Source organism: Triticum aestivum, chromosome 5A, assembly GCF_018294505.1.
Source record: "Triticum aestivum cultivar Chinese Spring chromosome 5A, IWGSC CS RefSeq v2.1, whole genome shotgun sequence".
In the NCBI taxonomy this organism is placed as follows: Eukaryota; Viridiplantae; Streptophyta; class Magnoliopsida; order Poales; family Poaceae; genus Triticum; species Triticum aestivum.
In genome coordinates, this window is record NC_057806.1 from 639314092 (window position 1) to 639334568 (window position 20477).

Consider the following 20477-nt stretch of genomic DNA (forward strand, 5'->3'; position numbering starts at 1 on the left):
ATCAGCACTACTAGTTGGAATAGCTTCTACCCACTTAGTAACGTAATCAACAGCAACTAAAATATGTGTGTATCCATTAGAGGCAGGAAAAGGTCCCATATAATCAAAGCCCCAAACATCAAACGGTTCAATAACAAGTGAATAATTCATAGGCATTTCTTGACGTCTACTAATATTACCAATTCTTTGACATTCATCACAACACAAGACAAACTTACGGGCATCCTTGAAGAGAGTAGGCCAATAAAAACCAGATTGCAATACCTTATGTGCAGTTCTATCTCCAGCGTGGTGTCCTTCATAAGACTCAAAATGACACTTGCGTCGGATTTGTTCCTGTTCATGCTCAGGTACACAACGCCTAATAACACCATCTACTCCTTCTTTATAAAGATGTGGGTCATCCCAAAAGTAATGTCTCAAATCATAGAAGAACTTTTTCTTTTGTTGGTATGTGAAGCTAAGTGGTATAAACTTAGCAACAATATAATTAGCATAATCAGCATACCATGGAGTACTACGAGAAGTACTTATAACATTTAATTGCTCATTAGGAAAGTCATCATTAATAGGTAGTGGGTCATCAAGAATATTTTCTAACCTAGACAAGTTGTCTGCAACGGGGTTCTCAGCTCCCTTTCTATCAACAATATGCAAATCAAATTCTTGTAGCAAGAGGACCCATCTAATAAGTCTAGGTTTAGCATCTTTCTTTTCCATAAGATATTTAATAGTAGCATGATCTGTTTGAATAGTTACTTTAGAATCAACAATATAAGATCTGAACTTATCACAAGCAAATACAACTGCTAAAAGTTCTTTTTCAGTAGTAGCATAATTTCTTTGAGCATTGTCTAGAGTCTTACTATCATAATGAATAACATTTAATTTCTTATCGACTCTTTGCCCTAGAACAGCACCTACAGCATAATCACTAGCATCACACATAATTTCAAAGGGTAAATTCCAATTAGGTGGCTGAACAATAGGTGCAGAGACTAATGCTTTCTTAAGTATTTCAAATGCTTCTACACAATCATCATCAAAGACAAATGGTATTTCTTTTTGCAATAAATTAGTCAGAGGCTGAGAAATTTTTGAGAAGTCCTTAATGAACCTCCTATAAAACCCGGCATGACTAAGGAAACTTCTTATACCTTTGATGTCCTTGGGACATGGCATCTTTTCAATAGCATCAACCTTGGCTTTATCAACTTCAATACCTCTTTCAGAAACTTTGTGCCCCAAAACAATACCTTCATTAACCATAAAGTGGAACTTTCCCAATTCAAGACAAGATTAGTTTCTTCATATCTCTGCAAAACTCGATCAAGATTGCTCAAGCAATCGTCAAAAGAGGAACCATAGACAGAAAAGTCGTCCATGAAAACCTCACAAATCTTTTCACAAAAGTCAGATAATATAGCCATCATGCATCTTTGAAAGGTAGTAGGTGCATTACATAAACCAAAAGGCATACATCTATAAGCAAAAGTACCAAAAGGGCATGTAAAAGTAGACTTTGATTGATCTTTAGCCGACACAGGTATTTGAGAGAAACTAGAATAACCATCTAGAAAGCAATAGTGTGTGTGTTTTCATAATCTTTCTAGCATTTGATCAATAGAAGGTAAGGGGTAATGATCTTTCTTAGTAGCTTTATTTAATTTGCGGAAATCAATTACCATCCTATAACCTGTGATAATTCTTTGTGGAATCAATTCATCTTTATCATTAGGAACAACAGTAATACCTCCCTTCTTAGGGACACAATGGACATGACATACCCACTCACTATCAGCAACGGGGTAGATTGTACATGCCTCCAGAAGCTTTAGTATTTCTTTTCTTACCACTTCTTTCATTTTAGGATTCAGACGTCGTTGAGGATCACGAACTGGTTTGGCATCTGCTTCCAAATTTATTTTATGTTGGCATAGAGTGGGACTAATGCCCTTAAGATCATCAAGAGTATATCCAATAGCAGCACGATGCTTGTTCAGAGTTTTCAATAATCTTTCTTCTTCATGCTTTGAAAGGTTAGCACTAATAATAACAGGATATATCTTCTTTTCATCAAGATAAGCATATTTAAGATTATCAGGCAAAGGTTTAAGTTTGAACACGGGATCACCCTTGGGTGGAGGAGGATCCCCTAAGATTTCAACAGGCAAGTTGTGTTACAGAACATGTTCTTATTTAAAGAATACTTCATCTATTTCCCTTCTTTCATTCATGAACATATCATTTTCATGGTCTAGCAAATAGTGTTCTAAAGGATCACTAGGAGGTACTGCAATAGAAGCAAGACCAATAATTTCATCCTTACTAGGTAATTCTTCCTCACGATGTTGTTTACTAAATTTAGAGAAATTAAACTCATGAACCATATCATCCAAGCCAAAAGTAACAACATTCTTTGTGCAATCTATGGTAGCATTGACAGTATTTAAGAAGGGTCTACCAAATATAATGGGACAAAAACTATCTTGTGGGGAACCAAGAACAAGAAAATCAGCAGGATATTTAGTTTTCCCACACAAGACTTCAACATCTCTGTCAATTCCCATTGCTGAAATCGTATCTCCATTGGCAAGTTTAATTGTGACATCAATATCTTCTAACTTAGCAGGTGCAATTTCATTCTTAATTTCTTTATATAAAGTATGCGGTATAACACTAGCACTAGCACCCATATCACATAATCCATGATAACAATGATCCCCTATTTTAACAAAAATAACAGGCACGCCTACCACGGGTCTATGTTTATCTTTAGCACAAGGTTTAGCAATTCTAGCAGTTTCACCTTCGAACTGAATAACATGCCCATCAATATTATTAGACAAGAGATCTTTAACAATAGCAATATTAGGTTCTACTTTAACTTGTTCAGGAGGTGTATAAGTTCTAATATTGCTTTTATGAACAACAGTTTAAGCTTTAGCATGATCCTTTATTCCAACAGGGAAAGGTGGTTTCTCAATATAAGAAGTAGGAACAATAGGATCATTATAAGTGACAGTCTTTTCTTCAACTTTAATAGGTGCAGCTACTTTTACTTCCATGGGAGGATGATATTTAAACCACTTCTCCTTAGGGAGATCAACATAAGTAGCAAAAGATTCACAAAAAGAAGTTACTATCTCAAAGTGAAGTCCATATTTAGTGCTAAACTTACGGAAAATATCGGTATCCATGAAAGATTTAACACAATCAAACTTAGGTGCCATACCTGACTCCTTACCTTCGTCGAGGTCCCAATCTTCAGAGTTGCGTTTAATTCTATCCAATAAATTCCATCTGAATTCAATAGTCTTCATCATAAAAGAGCCAGCACAAGAAGTATCGAGCATGTTGCGATTGTTTTCAGAAAGCCGAGCATAAAAACTTTGCATAATTATTTCTCTCGGGAGCTCATGATTGGGGCATGAGTATAACATTGATTTAAGCCTCCCCCAAGCTTGAGCAATGCTTTCTCCTTCGCGAGGCCAGAAACTATATATGTAATTGCGATCGCGATGAACAAGATGCATAGGGTAATACTTTTGATGAAATTCCAACTTCAATCTTTTATAGTCCCAGAATCTCATATCATCACATAGCCTATACCATATCAATGCGTCTCCCTTCAAAGATAAAGGGAAGACCTTCTTCTTAGCAACATCATCGGGTATACCTGCAAGCTTAAATAATCCACAAACTTCATCCACATATATTAAGTGCTCATCGGGATGCTTTGTTCCATCTCCTGTAAAAGGGTTAGCTAGCAGTTTTTCCATCACAGCCGCAGGAAATTCAAAAGGAGTTTCATTTTCAATAGGTTCAGTAGGTTGAGGAGAAACTCTTTGCTCTACTGGATGGGGTGAAGATACCCCGAACAAGCCCCTCAGAGAATTACTTTCCATAGTAACAAGTGACAATAAATTTCAGCACACTATATAAATTTTTCCATACAAAATTCCACCTACCAAAGGCGCTACACTCCCCGGCAACGGTGCCAGAAAAGAGTCTTGATGACCCACAAATATAGGGCATCTATCGTAGTCCTTTCGATAAGTAAGAGTGTCAAACCCAACGAGGAGCAGAAGGAAATGATAAGCGGTTTTCAGCAAGGTCTGCAAGTACTGAAATAAGTGGTAACAGATAATTTTGTGATATGATAAATTGTAACGAGCAACAAGTAACAAAAGTAAATAAAGTGCAGCAAGGTGGCCCAATCCTTTTGTAGCAAAGGACAAGCCAGAACAAACTATTATAATAGGAAAAGCGCTCCCGAGGACACATGGGAATATCGTCAAGCTAGTTTTCATCACGTTCATATGATTCACGTTCGATACTTTGATAATTTTATATGTGGGTGGACCGGTGCTTGGGTACTATTCTTGCTTGAACAAGCATCCCACTTATGATTAACCTCTATTGCAAGCATCTGCAACTACAACAAAAGTATTAAGGTAAACCTAACCATAGCATGAAACATATAGATCCAAATCAGCCCCTTACGAAGCAACGCATAAACTAGGGTTTAAGCTTCTGTCACTCTAGCAACCCATCATCTACTTATTACTTCCCAATGCCTTCCTCTAGGCCCAATTAATGGTGAAGTGTTATGTAGTCGACGTTCACATAACACCACTAGAGGCTAGACAACATACATCTTATCAAAATATCAAACGAATACCAAATTCACATGACTACTCATAGCAAGAATTCTCCCTTGTCCTCAGGAACGAACGTAATTACTCACAAAGCATATTCATGTTCATAATCAGAGGGGTAATAATATGCATATAGGATCTAAACATATGATCTTCCACCAATTAAACCAACTAGCATCAACTACAAGGAGTAATCAACACTACTAGCAACCTACTAGCACCAATCCCGGACTTTGAGACAAGAATTGGATACAAGAGATGAACTAGGGTTTGGAGATGAGATGGCGCTGGTGAAGATGTTGATGGAGATTGCCCTCTCCCGATGAGAGGAGCGTTGGTGATGACGATGGTGATGATTTCCCCCTTCGGGAAGGAAGTGTCCCTGGCAGAACAGCTCTGCTGGAGCTCTAGATTGGATCCACCAAGGTCCCGCCTCGTGGCGGTGGAGTCTCGTCCCAAAAAGTTCCTCTTTATTTTTTATCATTGATAGACCTCATATAGGAGAAGATGGGCATCGGAGAGCCACCAGGGGGCCCACGAGATAGGGGGCGCGCCCTAGGGGGGGCGCCCCCACCCTCGTGAGTGGGGTGTGGGCCCCCTGGCCTTCATCTTTGGCGTGGATTTTTCTTTATTTCTTTTAAGACGTTCTGTGGAGTTTCAAGACTTTTGGAGTTGCGCAGAATAGGTCTCTAATATTTGCTCCTTTTCCAGACCAGAATCCAGCTGCCGGCACTCTCCCTCTTTATGTAAACCTTGTAAAATAAGAGAGAATAGCCATAAGTATTGTGACATAACGTGAAATAACAGTCCATAATGCAATAAATATCAATATAAAAGCATGATGTAAAATGGACGTATCACCCATCACGTCCCATTCCCTTCTTCACCGCCGTCGATCGCCCGCACCGATCTCGTCGCCGGCACCACCGTGGTGAGCCTCTTGTTCTTATCTTCTTTCTGAAAGAAAAAATTCTTACTTTAGATAGATACTTGTCTAATTTTATTACTTTTATTATTGCTTGTTATTATATAGTGCGATGGATTTGGTATCCGCCCCCGTCGGCCCTCATCCTAGCTATGATTTGGATGTGGTATATATTATCTTTTTATACCTATTTGGTTCATTTATTGTTTATGACAATTATGCCGACCAACGTGACATATATTTTATTTATGTAGGAGGTAGTTGAACCAGACATTCCAACCGACCCTATTGTCGAGAGGTTAAATTTAGTTGAAGAAGAAAACAATTACTTGAAGGAAAAAATAAAAAAAATTGAGGAGGAGAAGATGATATTGGAGTTGCATGTTGTGGATGTTGTCGATGATCACAAGATCAAGATGGATGCAATGCGGTTGAAGATGAGAAAGATTAGAAAATATGCCATTCATACCGAGGCTTGGTATCATTATGCCGTTGGATCAATTGTTACCTTGGTTGTGATTATGATCACATTTGTTTTCGCATTGAAGTGTTTTACATAATTTCAATGTATGGTTTAATTAATTAGATGCTTTGGAGAGCTATATGTTGTTAGATGAGAACTATGTATGTACTTCTGTTTTAATGTGATGATGAACTTCTATTAATTTGGTCACTTAATTATCTATTCATGATGTTCTGTAATGGTTTTTGACACACTTAATTATATATAATGCACGCAGATGAACCGACAATGGATGTACGGTGACAGACACACCTCCGAGTACATTAAGGGCGTGCATGATTTTCTCGAAGTGGCTGAGGCAAACAAGCAGAATGGTTTTATGTGTTGTCCATGCCCTAAATGTGGGAATACGAAGTCTTACTCTGACCGGAAAATACTTCACACCCACCTGCTTTACAATGGTTTCATGCCACACTATAATGTTTGGACGAGGCACAGAGAAATAGGGTTATGATGGAAGACGGCGAAGAAGAAGAGGACGATGACAACTATGTGCCCCCTGAATACGGTGATGCTGCAACGGGGGAAGCTGCTGAAGATCAAGAGGAACCAGACGATGTGCCCAATAATGCTGCAACGGGCGAAGCTGCTGAAGATCATGAGGAACCAGACGATGTGCCCGATGATGATGATCTCCGCCGGGTCATTGTCGATGCAAGGACGCAATGCGAAAGTCAAAAGGAGAAGCTGAAGTTCGATCGCATGTTAGAGGATCACAACAAAGGGTTGTACCCCAATTGCGAAGATGGCAACACAAAGCTCGGTACCGTACTGGAATTGTTGTAGTGGAAGGCAGAGAATGCTGTGCCTGACAAAGGATTTGAGAAGCTACTGAAAATATTGAAGAAGAAGCTTCCAAAGGATAACGAATTGCCTGATAGTACATACACAGCAAAGAAGGTCGTATGCCCTCTAGGATTGGAGGTGCAGAAGATACATGCATGCCCTAATGACTGCATCCTCTACCGTGTTGCGTACAAGGATCTGAACGCATGCCCAGTATGCAGTGCATTGCGGTATAAGATCAGACGAGATGACCCTGGTGATGTTGACGGCGAGCCCCCCAGGAAGAGGGTTCCTGCGAAGGTGATGTGGTATGCTCCTATAATACCATGGTTGAAATGTCTGTTCAGAAACGAAGAGCATGCCAAGTTGATGCGATGGCACAGTGAGGACCGTAAGAAAGGCAGGAAGTTGAGAACACCCGCTGATGGGTCGAAGTGGAGAAAAATCGAGAGAAAGTACTGGCCTGAGTTTGCAAGTGACCCAAGGAATGTATGGTTTGGTTTAAGCGCGGATGGCATTAATCCTTTCGGGGAGCAGAGGAGCAATCACAGCACCTGGCCCGTGACTCTATGTATGTATAACCTTCCTCCTTGGATGTGCATGAAGCGGAAGTTCATTATGATGCCAATTCTCATGCAAGGCCCTAAGCAACCCGGCTACGACATTGATGTGTTCCTAAGGCCATTAGTTGAAGAACTTTTACAGCTGTGGAATGGAAACGGTGTACGTACGTGGGATGAGCACAAACAGGAGGAATTTAACCTACACGCATTGATGTTTGTAACCATCAACGATTGGCCCGCTCTCAGTAACCTTTTAGGACAGACAAACAAGGGATACCACGCATGCACACGCTTTTTAGATGAAACTAAAACTATATAACTGGACAAATGCAGGAAGAATGTGTACCTGGGCCATCGTCGATTTCTTCCGACCAACCATCAATGTCGAAAGAAAGGCAAGCATTTCAAAGGCGAGGCAGATCACCGGAAGAAGCCCGCCATGCATACCGGTGATCACGTACTTGCTATGGTCAATGATTTACACGTAATCTTTGGAAAGGGTCCCGGCGGACTAGCTGTTCCGAATGACGTTGAGGGACACGCACCCATGTGGAAGAAGAAATCTATATTTTGGGACCTACCCTACTGGAAAGACCTAGAGGTCCGCTCTTCAATCGACGTGATGCACGTGACGAAGAACCTTTGCGTGAACCTGCTAGGCTTCTTGGGCGTGTATGGGAAGACAAAAGATACACCTGAGGCACGGGAGGACCTGCAACGTTTGCACGAAAAAGACGGCATGCCTCCGAAGCAGTATGAAGGTCCTGCCAGCTATGCTCTTACGAAAGAAGAGAAAATAAAATAAAATAAGTAAAGCAACAATTTTTTTTTGAAAACTAATGGCACTAACAAAAAGTTTATTATTTTTGTGAACTAAAAGAAAAATAATTAAAAATAAACTTTAATAAAATAAATAAAAATAGCAACAGTAAGTATTTTGTTGTAAGTAGAAACAAAATAAAATAAATAAAGCAACAAAGAAAACAAAAAAATTGAAAACTAATGGCACTAACAGAAAGTTTATAATTTTTGTGACCTAAAAGAAAAAAAAATTAAAAATAAACTTTAATAAAATAAATAAAAATAGCAACAATAAGTATTTTGTTGTAAGTAGAAACAAAATAAAATAAATAAAGCAACAAAGAAAACAAAAAAGTCCCACCTACCGGGCCCCCACGGCCTGAATACGACTAGAAACCCTACCATGGGTCAGGATTCAAGCCCGCAGGAGGCCCAGTAGGCCCACAGGCACACAGCGCATGGTTAGGCCCGAAAGCCTACAATTGAGAGGAGCTCGAGAGGGTGGGCGCAGCAGCGCTTATAAACCACTCTCGAGCTCTCTCAGCTAGCGAGGTGGTACTAAACTTTTGACGCGGGGCAGCACAAGGCCTTTGGTCCCGGTTGGTGCCACCAACCGGGACTAAAGGGGTGCATTGGTCACAGTTCGTGGCACCAACCGGGACCAATGCCCCCTTTTAGTCCCGGTTGGTGCCACCAACCGGGACCAAAGGCCTCCGCTTCCCGCCCTTTGGGCTGCTGAAAAGAGACCTTTGGTCCCGGTTGGTGCCACCAACCGGGACTAAAGGGGGCCATTGGTCCCGGTTGGTTCCACGAACCGGGACCAATGCTCTCAGTATATAAGAAAACACTTGTGAAATTTTCATTCAGTTCCTCATTCTCCCGCTGCCCCGCCGCCCTCTGCCCCGTCGCCCGTGCCCGTCGCCGCTGTCGTGGTTCTAAGTCTGACAGTAATGTAGGGGGGTAGGTATGGAGAGGCAAGATCTTAGCTATGGAGTAGTTGTAAGCACACGAGGTTTACGAGTTCACGCCCTTCTTGGAGGAAGTAATAGACCTACGTCTCGGAGCCCGGAGGCGGTCGACTGGATTATGTGTGTATGAATTACAGGGGTGCGAACCCTTTACACTGAGGAGGGGGGTGGCTTATATAGAGTTCGCCAGACCCCTCCGGCTCTCGGTTATGCAGGGTTTTAAGTACATTAAGGTCGGGCGTTACTCGTAACGCTCCTAATAAAGTGCTATGATGACCATAAAAGCTACTTAATGACCGACTGTTAGCGTGCGGAGTGACTTTAGGTCTCCTGGCTGTCGAGTGGTTGGATCTTGGTCGAGTGATTGCTTCTTGGTCGGGTGTCTTCGAGTCTGTCGAGTGGAACACCTCCAAGTAGATTGAAAGGTGATTTCTTCTAGAGATGTCCTTGGGTAGGGCAGTTAGGACAGGTCCATGACCCTACCCTAGGTACATAGCTTCATCATTAGCCCCCGAATGGATCGAGGATTGAGTGAGGAAGGAGTTGAGAACTTCTCCGACTCATTTTTCATGCCATGAGCATATCTTGTTTCGGATCAATGAACCTGAGTGACGACAGCAACTTCCTTTTCAGTCGCCTTGATCCATTCTTAGTTTTTTTGTCGAGTGAGTTTCTTTACTTGAAAAGCTCCGAGTGATGGTGTGGAGGAGATCTTCCGTCTGACAAGTTGTTCTGCTACCCGTGGATTTCGTGGGATTCGAATTTTGGGAAGCGCGCGGGACGGGGGAGGCCGCAGTAATCGGATGGGATAGGGCGGAGCCGCCTCGATCTCCGCGCCACCTTTTTCTCCACGTATCGCACGCGCGACTATTGTGGGATTTGACAGGATCGTCCGGGCCTACTAGTCAGCCACTCGGAAGTAACCTCATATAAGGCGTCGGACCGGGGTTTCTTGAACAGTGCGTTCTCATTTCCTCTTCTCCTCTTCGGACTTCTTCGTTTCGCTCGCTCTCGCCCCAGCGCCGCCGCTCCGTACGTGTCTCGTTGGTGACGATGGGGAAGGAGAAGATGGTGGCTCTAGAGCGGGCGAAGAAGGCGACGGCAAAGGCAAAGGGGAAGGCGACCAGTCAGGGTGGATCTTCCTCACGAGCCAGCCTGCCGAAGGGCTGGATCCAGGGTGACTGGATACGCTCGACGATCCGCCAAGAAGACCTCGACGACCTAGCCAACGGAGGACTGATCCCCCATGGATCGGCGCGGCTTCCGGGGAAGGAATCCGAGCCGCAACCTCGGGAGGGTGAGCGCGTTCTCCTTGCCACCCACGTCGACCGTGGGTTTTCCTTGCCTCCTCACCCTTTCTTTCGGGGATTTCTGAATTTCTTTGGGGCACAACTCCACCACTTCACTCCCAACACAATCGTGTATCTCGCTGCTTTCGTGTCTTTGTGCGAGAATTTCTTGGGTTGTCGGCCTCACTGGGGTCTTTTCAAGCACATTTTCACCTGTCGTTCTCAGACGGTGAAAAAGGCCAATCCGAGTGATGAGAGAACACAAGTGATTCAGATGTGTGGGGGTCTTGGTGTTCAGATGAGAGGGAAAAGTTCCTTTCCAGCCATGATTCTTCCCGACTCGGTCCGCGGATGGCAGTCGACCTGGTTTTACTGCAAAGACCAGCCGACGCCAGGGCAGTCGACTGGCCTCCCTCCTTTTACCATGGACCAAGTGAGGAAACCCTCCTCTTTGAAGGTGATCCCGGAGGAGAAGTTGCAAGTTAAGGTGCTGGTCGAACGAGTGGTCCAGCTTATCCGTGATGGGGTCACTGGTATGGATCTCTTGGAGGTTTTCCTTCGACGGCGCATCCAGCCTCTTCAAGCTCGAGACCATCCGATGTGGATGTACTCGGGTCTTGACGACACCACTCGGATTCACCCGGAGGAGGTCGATGATGACACACTGGAGGGGTGGCTGTCGGGCATCACCGGAAACAAGGACAACCCTAGGGGAGCCAGGAGAGTTCCTCCATTCGACCAGTCCCATGAACCAAAAAAGGTCCGATTCTGAGCTTTTGATTATAACCTGAACTCACTCGCGCAGCTGTCTATACTGCGTCGACTGACTTTATTCTTCCTGCTTTCTTAGGCCCTTATCAAAATGTACTCAGTTCCCAACGGAGAGCAAGAGCAAGACCCGGAAGGAGAGGCGAGCGGCAGCGACAGTGGCGAATGGCATTCTGACAGAGAAGGGGACGAAGAAAGCGACGACTCAAGTGACGAAGAAGAAGTCGAGTCGCCTCCTCGCAGGGAGAGGCGATCCAAGCTTGACCAAGAACGACCGAGCGCCTGTGAAAAGGCGATTGCTCAGACTGGTCAGTCTTCAAAGTGCCCTCGGACATTGAGGGAGTCCTGGATTAGGGGGTGTCCGGATGGCTGGACTATACCTTCAGCCGGACTCCTGGACTATGAAGATACAAGATTGAAGACTTCGTCCCGTGTCCGGGAGGGACTTTCCTTGGCATGGAAGGCAAGCTTGGCGATACGGATATGCAGATCCCCTACCATTGTAACCGACTTTGTGTAACCCTAACCCTCTCCGATGTCTATATAAACCGGAGAGTTTTAGTCCGTAGGACAACATACACAATCATACCATAGGCTAGCTTCTAGGGTTTAGCCTCTCTGATCTCGTGGTAGATCTACTCTTGTACTACCCATATCATCAATATTAATCAAGCAGGACGTAGGGTTTTACCTCCATCGAGAGGGCTCGAACCTGGGTAAAACTTTGTGTCCCTCGCCTCCTGTTACCATCCGGCCTAGACGCACAGTTCGGGACCCCCTACCCGAGATCCGCCGGTTTTGACACCAACATTGGTGCTTTCATTAAGAGTTCCTCTGTGTCGTCGCCGTCAAGCTTGATGGCTCCCACGATCATCAATAGTGATGCGGTCCAGGGTGAAACTTGTCTCCCTGGACAGATCTCTGTCTTCGGCGTGTTTACACGGCAGGCCAATTCACTTGGCCATCTGGAGCAGATCGAAAGCTATGCCCCTGGCCGTCAGGTCAGATTTGGAAGTTTAAACTACACGGCTGACATCCGCGGGGACTCGATCTTCGACGGATTCGAGCCACTGCCGAGCGCGCCGCACTGCCACGACGAGCATGATCTAGCTCTGCCGCCTAACAGTGCCTTGAAGGCCGCACCTGCATCGGCTTCGACCCGTAATTCGGAGCCAACCGCGCCGATCGAGGATGGGTGGTTGGACGCCACCTCGGGGGCTGTGATCCTAACGGCGATCGAGCCGAACACCAGCCCCGCACTCTGCGAGACTCATGATTCCAAGGAGACGGACTCCTCTCCGGACTCCGAACCATTCGCGCCTCTGCCGATCAAATCCGATTGGACGCCGATCATGGAGTTTACTGCCGCGGACATCTTTCAGCACTCGCCATTTGGCGATATTATAAAATCACTAAAGTCTCTCTCTTTATCAAGAGAGCCCTGGCCGGACTACGGTCAGCGAGATTGGGATGCGGACAATGAAGAAATTCAAAGCCCACCCACCACCCACTTTGTAGCCACTGTCGACGATTTAACCGACATGCTCGACTTCGACTCCGCAGACATAGACGGTATGGACGCCGATGAAGGAGACGATGAAGAACCAGTGCCTATTGGGCCCTGGAACGCCACCTCATCATATGACGTATACATGGTGGACGCACCAAAAGATGACGACGAGGAGCGGAAGGACGCACCGAAGGCTTGTTCCCTCCAAAAGCAGTCAAAGCGGCGACGCAAGCGCCGCCCCAAATCCCGCCTCGACAGAAATAGCGATCACACAGACCCAGCGCTGGAGCAGGGCGAACCACTGCCGGACAACGGCAATCCGGATAATCAAACCGAACAAACAAATCCTATCAAGGATAATGGTCCAGACGACATAACGCCGGACAGACACCCGGAGCAGCAGACTGCCCGTAAAAGGCTTGTTGCCACTGCAAGGAGCCTGAAAAAGCAGAAGCAAAGGCTCAAGGCCACGCAAGACACACTCCAAATCAGATGGAGTAAAATACTCAACACTGCAGCAAGGTACGGTAACAATCGCCCCTCCAAGAGCTACCCAAAGCGGAAGCTGCTACCCGAACCCCGACAACCAAATATCAAAGCAGCCACCGGGTCGGAGAGACGACCCGTCTACCAACACAGAGCGGCATACAACGCTGCTCACAATACAATACGCGACCCAGGCGAGGGCTCGCACCCAAAGGACGGCGCAACCAGATCCATCTATGGACCACGCAAGCGCGCCCCAGCATACAATGCAACACAACAAACATCCGAACAACGCAGTACACCCAGCTACAGGGGTACCGCACACCCCCTATGTTTCACCGATGAGGTGCTGGACCACGAATTTCCAAAGGGATTCAAGCCCGTAAACATAGAGGCATACGAGGGAACAACAGACCCTGGGGTCTGGATTGAGGACTACATCCTTCATATCCATATGGCTCGAGGAGATGATCTCCACGCCATCAAGTACCTACCCCTCAAGCTCAAAGGGCTAGCTCGTCACTGGCTCAAAGGCCTCCCCGAAAGCTCCATTGGAAGTTGGGAAGAGCTCGAAGACGCCTTTTGGGCAAATTTTCAAGGGACTTATGTCCGACCTCCGGATGCGGACGATTTGAGTCATATAACTCAACAGCCCGGAGAGTCAGCCCGAAAGCTTTGGAACAGGTTTCTTACTAAACAGAACCAGATTGTCGACTGTCCGGACGCCGAAGCCTTGGCAGCTTTCAAGCATAGCGTCCGTGATGAATGGATCGCCAGACACCTCGGCCAAAATAAGCCGAGAACGATGGCCGCATTAACGAACCTCATGACCCGCTTTTGCGCGGGTGAGGATAGCTGGCTAGCCAGATGCAGCACCAGCGACCCCAGTACATCTGAAGTTAGAGATGGAAATGGGAAATCATGGCGCAACAACAATAACAAACGCCGGAATAAAGAAGACAGCACGAAGGGCACGGAAGTAAATGCCGGATTCAAAAGCTCTCGGCCAGGTCAGAAGCTGCCCCCTAAAGGCACCAGGGATGAACTGTCCAGCCTCAACAAAATTCTGGACCAAGTATGTCAGCTCCATAGTACCCCTGGTAAACCTGCTAATCATACCCACAGAGAATGTTGGGTCTTCAAGCAGTCCGGCAAGCTCAACGCCGTACATAAGGGGGAGGATACACCAAGTGAAGACGAGGACGAGCCTCCCAAGCAAGACACGGCGGAACAAAAGAAATTTCCACCAGAAGTCAAAACAGTAAACGTGTTACATGTGATCAAGGGGAAAAACAACACGGCACTCCCAGGAAAATATACCCAAGTGCTTGTCACCGCGAAGTCCTGCCATTGGTCGTCTCAACCGATCACTTTCCACCATCGCGATTACTCAGCAAGTATCCGACACGCAGGATGGGCTGCCCTGGTATTAGACCCAGTAATTGGCGGATATCACTTGACACGAGTCTTGATGGACGGCGGCAGCAGCCTAAACTTAATATATCAGGATACAATCCGCGGGATGGGGTTAGACCCAACACAAATTCTCCATAGCAATACTACCTTTAAAGGAGTAATGCCAGGCCCAGAGGCTCGTTGTACGGGCTCCCTCCTACTACAGGTTATATTCGGCTCTCCCGATAACTTCCGTCACGATCATTTAACCTTCCACATCGCTCCGTTTCAAAGTGGTTATCAAGCACTGCTTGGACACAAAGCTTTCGCTCGCTTTAATGCAATGCCACACTATGCCTCCCTCACACTCAAGATGCTCGGTCCATGTGGCATCATTTCAGTGAACGGAAATATCAAGCGATCTCTGCGCGCCGAAGAGAGTGCGGCTGCCGTGGCAGCCGCACACTAAAGGCGCCCGGACCAGTGAAAGCATCCAAATAGGTCGTCAAGACCTCAGACACAACTAATCAAGTCCGGCGCCGCTATTTATACTGAATAAGTGGTCACACCCCTATTTGTCAATACAAGGGGCTCAACGCGCGCAGACAAGTGGCAATTTCTTATCATCTTGAATTATACATGGTTTCTTTAAAAACTATCCTTTTGCATAACAACTTTTTCACTTAACTTCCTCTATTTTACAGACGATCATCGTGCTACACCCGTCCAGGATACGGCACAACGGAGATAGAGGCGCAGACGTGCAGCAGGGACCCGCTCCAAGGATTCTTTTTAGATTAAGACCATGCGTAAACCTTTTTTACTATCTCTTGTTGATACATATCCACCGTTGAGAAGGATGCTGACGTCTTGGCATGTGGCCACGCCAGAACAATGCACGTACCTGGACACAAGGGGCTTCTTACAAAGGCCATTATTTAGGCCCGGTTTATACCACAAAGTCCGAATACCTTAGGGAGTGTTCGGCGTCGCGAGTTTGGCCCTATATGCATCAGCTCCGAATCATTGTCTTTGGTCAAATGTTGGGTTTGCCCGGCTCCTGTGTTTTGGTGCCTTACGTTCCGCTTTACCGGCTAAGGTAGCACCAGGAGAACTACTGCGATTGTGCCCTGGTTCATCCGGACGAGCACCTCAGTAGAGAAAGCCGAAAACTGACTGTCATGATATAGCGTGAGACTGGTCAACCACTCGATGACCTGTGGGAATGTTAGAATTCCTCCGCCTTAACGAAGGGCCGTTTTCCGGCCAGGCATGTACGCACCCCGGAATCGGGAGAGTGCGGAGCCACCAGGGGCTATCTAGTAGCCCCACTGTCAAACTCCTATGGCTAAGTGAAAGTGCTAAAGCATTATAGTCCGGTTGCCTCGCTCGCTCCGCTATCACCTCCTTAATAGGACCAAGACGTTGGGTTAAGTGTGAACGCGTGTTTTTGCGAGCACCTCCGCATTATATGCGTGGGGGTTGAAGCCGACGACTGCAATCTTTCAGGTTATACACATGTATACATAAACGGCCGCCCAGGAGGCATCATATTACTTTCAGGCAAAAGTATAAAAATAGCCTTATAAAAATTTATAAAAGCATTTCGCTTACAATGAGATTACATATCACTCAAACATAATATTTTTTGAGCACTGGGTCTCTATCAAACGGGCACCCTCAAGAACTTCTTCAAAGTAGTGCTCAGCAGCCTTTCGACCTATAGCCGAATCCCGCGCTGCAACATTGGTAGCATCCATCTCCGCCCAGTATGCCTTAACACGGGCAAAGGCCATCCGTGCGCCCTCTATGCACGCCGACCTCTTCATCGCATTAATGCGCGGCACCACGTCAAGGAACTGCTGCACCAAGCTGAAATAGCTGTTCGGTTTTGACCTTTCCGGCCATAGCTGATCCACAACAGACCTCATGGAGAGTCCGGACAACCTATTTAGTTCGGCCCATTCGGCTAATTGGTCAGTCAATGAAAGTGGACGCTCGGGAGAATGGAATTGTCTCCAAAACAGCTGGTCTACTTCACGGTCCGTCTGACCCTGGAAGTACTTGGTCGCATCAGCAGCGCTCGCCGCCAAATCCATATACACATCCTCCGAACTCCACAGCCGATCCAGAGGGGCATACCGTGGATCTTCGAACTTCTTCCGCAACATAAAGGATTTCCCAGCTACAATATCTCCAGCTTCCCGCAGCTCCTCCTTCTTTGCCCTCATAGCAGAACGGAGGTCTTTTCTCGTCGCAGCAGCCTTCTCAAAGTCCGATGCCTTCGCTTGGTTTTCCTTTTCAAGAACCCGGCAACGGTCGGCGGCGGCTTTTAATTCCATGGCCATCTTGGCCATCTTGTCTCGGCTCTCGCCATGCGCAGCCTTCTCGGCTTGCAACTCTTCGGCCGCCTTCAAAGCAGCCGCATTACCCAACCTCGCTTGTTCCTTGGCTCGGGCAAGTTCTGCCCGCAAGGCTTCAATAGTGGCAGCTCCATCTGCAGTCACAACATATTAAAGATGCTGGCATCATGCTGCTCTTCCTATTGTGGCGTTTACCAGATAATGACACTTACCCTGTGCCTCGTCAAGCCTTTTGTTAACAAGCTCGATGTCGGCGTCTGCCGCATCCAACTGCCGTTCTAAATGGGCAAACTCGCTAGTCCGGCTAGCCACCGGAGCTTCCATCACCTGCACATAGAGGCAGTATGGTTATTACCTGGGAATATGATCCTCTGTTCGTCGTCGTTTCCGACGACAACCAGAGTCTCAGGGGCTACTATCTACACAGGGCACACCTAGCATGTGCAGGACTATCATACATTCTTTTACGTACCTCAAAGCCTGTCAGTAGACTCATAAAAGCTTCATGCAATCCGCTTTCGGCGGATGATATTCTCTCCATCACCGTATTCATCAGCACACGGTGTTCATCTGAGATGGCCGCTCGCCCCACCAACTCCCTCAGAACATCCGATCACACACTAGACGGTGCCGGACTCTTTTGTCTGCTCTCTTCAGGAGCCGGAAACTGCGAGCTTCGGGGGTCAATGGGATTATCTTCTGGCCTCACCGGACTCGGAGAGGCCCTCCGTGACGACACTTCAGGGTCGCCCGCTTCCGGAGCGGAGGAGTCTGGAGGAGGCATTTCGCTCTCCATCATCTCTGGAAGAAGATCCCCCGAAGACGAGCTCATTTTAGAGGGGCTAAGGCCCGAACTGCAAAAATATATGCGGTGGTTATCTTCTCAGAAGAAAAAGATGGCATATCTGTACTATTAAAGTATTTCGAATCACTTACGACTCGTGGGAGAATTGATCCCCCCGTGGACTTTGTGCGGCAACGGCGCCCCCAAGGTAGGACCCTCTGTGGGAGACTTCTTCTCCCGTTTGGAATCTTCGGCTTCTGAATCCCCGGCCGTAGTCCTTTTCCTCTTCTGGTAGTCTTCCTTCATGGAGACGCTCGCTCCCTCGGCTAGAATGGGAAGCGTTGGGGGGCCGCGCCCGCCCGCATTATCCTCCACAGTATCATCCTTCAAGGGCTCCGGGCAAGGTGCGGTCTGGAGCATCTTTTCCAATACCGGATTTTCCAAACCCTCAGGGAGGGGGGCCGAACACCGAATCAACTTTGCCTTTGTTAGCCAGTCCTGGTCAAAAAGCAAACTCTCAGAAATAACTTCGTAACAAAGGAGAGATAGTATGTTCGGCCGGAAGATGCCTTACCTGTTCGGCGGCGCGGTTACTACTCAGGCCAACGTCCTTGGTGATTTCCGGACACTCCACCTGAGGTCCGAAGAATGACTTGTACATCTCCTCGTGCGTCAGGCTGAGAAAATTTTGAATGACACGCGGTCCCTCGGGATTGAACTCCCATAGGCGAAGAGGTCAGTGTTTGCAAGGCTGGACTTGACGAACCAGCATAACTTGTATTACCGCAACCAAACTGAAATCTCCATTGAGGAGATCGCGAATGCGGCTTTGCAGTATAGGCACATCCTTGGCTGGACCCCAGCTCAGACCTCTGCTGATCCATGACATCAGTTGTGGTGGAGGGCCCGAGCGGAAAACAGGGCGGCCGCCCACTTGTCACTTCTAGGAGCCGTGATGTAGAACCACTCCTGTTGCCACAATTCAGACACCTCTGGGATGGAATCTTTGGGCCACGGAGCTCCCACCATCTTGCGTATTGAGGCACCTCCACACGCTGCATGTTGCCCCTCGATCATCTTCGGCTTCACTTCAAAGGTCTTGAGCCATAGGCCAAAGTGAGGGGTAACCCGGAGGAAGGCCTCGCACACGACAATAAATGTCTTGATATGAAGAAAAGAGTCCGGAGCTAGATCATGGAAGTCTAGCCCGTAATAAAACATCAGACCCCTGAAAAAAGGATTTAGAGCAAGGCCTAGACCTCGGAGGAAGTGGGAGACGAACACGACGTTCTTGTTGGGTTTGGGGGTTCGAACGGCCTGTCCTCGAGGAGGCAGCCGATGCAAAATCTCGGCGGTCAGATATCTGGGCTCATCAACTTTTTGATGTCTTCTTCCGTGACGGAGGAAAGGCACCCATTGGCCTTGAAGGCTAGATCCGGACATGACTGAAGGTTCGGAGCACCTGACCTAAACTTCGGGCGTTTGAGCTTGAGGTGGGGGAAGGATTCGATTGAGCACGGGAGGGAGAAATAAAAGCCTTGTCCCCTTTATAAAGAGGGTGAATATCAAGTGTCCTCTCCGTGTCCGTTTGGACTTGCCTATGATCTAGGAGTCCTAGAAGCGGTTGGGTTACCCACACCCGCATTGATGAGAATCCCGGAATAAGGGGACACGATCTCTGCTTTAACAAGACATGCCGAGGAAACCGCCTCGCATGACGCGCTGAGGTAGGATAATGAAACGACTCGGATAAAGGCTTGGTCGTGGTGTGTCACATTACGGAATACGTCAGCAGATTAGATTTGTGTAAATATTATTCTATCTATGGCAATATGTGGAAACTTATTTTGCAGAGCCGGACACTATATTTGTGTTCAAAATCTTCTATGAAGTACTTGGAGGAGGAACCCGCCTTGCAATGCCGAAGACAATCTGCGCGCCGGACTCGTCGTCATTGAAGCCTAGTTCAGGGGCTACTGAGGGAGTCCTGGATTAGGGGGTGTCCGGATGGCCGGACTATACCTTCAGCCGGACTCCTGGACTATGAAGATACAAGATTGAAGACTTCGTCCCGTGTCTGGGAGGGACTTTCCTTGGCGTGGAAGGCAAGCTTGGCGATACGGATATGCAGATCTCCTACCATTGTAACTGACTTTGTGTAACCCTAACCCTCTCCGGTGTCTATATAAACTGGAGAGTTTTAGTCCGTAGGACAACATACACAATCATACCATAGGCTAGCTTCTAGGGTTTAGCCTCTCTGATCTCGTGGTAGATCTACTCTTGTACTACCCATATCATCAATATTAATCAAGCAGGACGTAGGGTTTTACCTCCATCGAGAGGGCCCGAACCTGGGTAAAACTTCGTGTCCCTCGCCTCCTGTTACCATCCAGCCTAGACGCATAGTTCGGGACCCCCTACCCGAGATCCGCCGGTTTTGACACCGACAGACATCTTCACCAACCCCAACTGAAAAAGCGTCAAAGCATCTCAAAGTTCCAGAGCAGAAGCCTCGGAAGGCGTTGCCGAAGATTAAGATTAACATCCCCGCCGCTTCTGCGTGAGTGTCTCCCTTTGTATTCACTCGACGCTCTGTGTTGTTTATTTTTTCTTGATTTAACCATACGAACTTTGGAACTGGCAGCGCTGCTA